We start from the raw sequence: 3,241 nt of genomic DNA on the forward strand, positions 1-3,241 counted from the left end.
AAAGTCGAAACACATCGACATTAAGTTCCTAGTTGTTAAGGAAAAAGTACAAAATGGACAACTTTCCATAGAACACTTAGGCACTAACTCCATGATTGCGGATCCTCTTACAAAAGCTATCACACCCAAGGTCTTTCATGAGCATACTGCTCACATGGGTGTTCTGCAATGTGAGGATTTTTTGGTTTAGTGAGAGTTAAAATGTGCACACCTTTTATTATGTTCTATATGTAATTTCAGTATTTTGTATGGATACCTTGTATTCAAACTTCAGTTGATTAATCATTCAGTTTGATATTCTGTCTTTATACTTTGTATAATAAGGTTTTATGTTATTATTAAATATCTCATTAAAGTTAAGTAGGACCAATTGAAAATTGACATGCACAGATCATATTCATGTGATTTTCATGCTACACATTTCATGTTGAATCTATGTCATTTAATTGTGTCAATGTTAGTGGTCATTGTTGAATTAGTCATGATTGATATGGCGAAATTCACTGTGATTCGATATGGAGACAAGACTAACGAACGAGATAATTTGCGTATGCATGAGTCATAATGAAATATTTAAGCGCGCAATAAGGATAACACGTATGATGAATCATATATGTGACCAGTGGGAGATTGTTAGAATTTCTGACAATTTGTGGGTCACAAATATAATTCTATAATTGTGTTATGGCCATTATTTTAATTAGCCATAATATAAAATGATCCTCAAGAATTAATTTGGTGGCTAAGGGCATATGTGTCATGAAATAATATAAGTGTAGATACCTTCAGGCAATTTCTGATTTGATGAAGGGAGTGAATCAGAATTATTGTAACTTAAGTAGTAACCGCTTCATGGTTACTTTTATGGGTTATGGTCCCCACTTGTAGAGCAATAGGTTTTAGTGAGTAACTGATGAGACAAAGGTGTGTTAAGACAATGACTTGTCTATAAGGAAAACACACCATTCAGAATTGCATCAAGAGAAAACCCAACACTCTAGCTTTTGAGCTTTCTCATTCCCCTCTAGAGAAGCATAAGGAAAACCATCAGGCGCTCTAACATTTGGAAGATCATCACACCCTCATACCTTCGAGATTCCAAATGGTTAATCAAGGTATGTTCTTCCTCTTCACCATGAAATCAATTGGGGTTTCTTGGTCTAGATCATGGTTGTTCCATTTGGGTTTATGTATGGGCATAAACATTGTGTTAACAGAATAAAACTATGATCATTAGGATTTCCGCGTTCAATCTAAGGATTATAGATGGAGAAATTTTCCAACACCTCTTTCTCACCATTATCCTTTCAAGGTTTTTGGTGCACCAGAAGAATCATTATCTTGAGTCCAATTAACTTTCCATCCTTCAAGTCGTGTGTTTTTGAGATAAAGCAATCTTCCCACAAGTTGCCTATACAAAACAAGATCATGAAATGGGTCACTATCCTCCTGATGTAGAGAGGTGCCTTTGATCATGGGAGTGCAGACTGGTTTAGAAGTGAGAAAGTCAGTGTCCTTGAGTAAATCAAGGGCATATTTTCTTTGACATAGTGAAATCCCAAGTTTGGACCTTGCAACCTCAAGGCCAAGGAAATATTTCAAAGATCCTAAGTCTTTGATTTTGAATTCTCTATCAAGATGAGTTTTAACATATTGGATTTCACTTATATCATCACCAGCTAGGATGAGATCATCCACATAAATCAAAAGAGCAGTAAAATGTTTATCGTGAATTTTGGTAAACAAAGAGTGATCATGTGAAGATTGCTTGTAGCCCAAGATTTGTAATTGAGTGGATAGTTTTGCAAACCATTGTCTATTGGCTTGTTTCAACCCATATAGGGATTTATTTAACTTGCAAACTTGGTTTGGTTTGGAGCATAAGACTCCTTGGGGTAATGTCATGTAGACTTCTTCATCAAGATCCCCATGTAAAAAGGCATTGTTCACATCGAGTTGGTGTAAGGTCCATTCTTGCCTAGCAGCCAAGGCTAAGGGTAATCTAATTGTGGTTAGCTTAATAACATGAGCAAAGGTTTCATTGTAATCTAGCCCTTCAGTTTGGTTGTAACCCTTTGCAACAAGGTGTGCTTTGTGTCTTTCTATAATGCCATCAGAGTGGAACTTGAGTTTGTAAACCCATTTTGACCCAATGGCAGTTTTATTTGGTAGAAGAGTGACAATGGTCTAGGTGTTGTTCTGATATAGGGCAGCCAATTCATTGTTCATGGCTTGAATCCATTCAGGGTGCTTAATGGCTTGATTATACGTTTTTGGTTCAGTTTGGGTAGTAATGGAAAGATCATGATGCAAGTGTGTGGAGGAGAGGGATGTATAGGAAATGACATTGTTAAGAGGGTGTTTAATCTTATAACTGCAATGATAGTCCTGTAAGTAGTTGGGTGGATTTGAGGTTCTCTGGGATGTTCTTAATTGGATGGGTGATGCAGGGGCAGATTAATGAGATGTTAAGGGAGTTGTGGTGGTATTGGCATTATCATTGGTTGGGAGGCTATAAGGGATTGGCTCCATGAGTAAGTGTAGGTCAATATTATTTGTATCACTGCTGAAATTGTGAACAAGTGTGATGTTGGAATGGATGTTATGATAAGGGAAGGAGTGCTCATGAAAAATGATATTACGTGAGAGGAATATGTGTCTAGAGGTTAAATCATACATAATGTATCCCTTTGTTCCTATCTTATAGCCAAGGAAAATACATCTCCTTGCCCTTGATCTAATTTAGCTCTATGATTAACAAGGGTGGAGGCATATGCAAGGCATCCAAAAACTCTTAGATAGGTAAGATCTGGTTGCCTTCCAAGTAAGGCTTCATAGGGAGATTTGTAGTAAAGCACATGTGTAGGTAATCTGTTAATTAAGTGAACATAGTGTTTGACAGCATAGCCCCAAAAGGACTTAGGTAGGTTAGCTTGGAACAAAAGGGACCTAGTTGTGTTCAAGATATGCCTATGTTTTTGTTCTACCATTGAATTTTGTTGTGGTGTTTCCACATAGGATCTTTGGTGGACAATGCCAAGATGGCCATACAGAGATGGCATAATGAATTCAGGGCCATTACCAGTCCTAATAGTCTTATTTCTTTGATTGTATTGAGTACTGGTTAGTTGGAAAAAGTTTTGAACAAGTCTTCTTGTTTCAGCCTTTGTGGCCATGAGATATATCCAGGTATGCCTTGTGAAATCATCCATAATGGTTAGGAAATATCTCTGGCCATGTA

Source organism: Lupinus angustifolius, chromosome LG08 (assembly GCF_001865875.1).
Source record: "Lupinus angustifolius cultivar Tanjil chromosome LG08, LupAngTanjil_v1.0, whole genome shotgun sequence".
Lineage (NCBI taxonomy): Eukaryota > Viridiplantae > Streptophyta > Magnoliopsida > Fabales > Fabaceae > Lupinus > Lupinus angustifolius.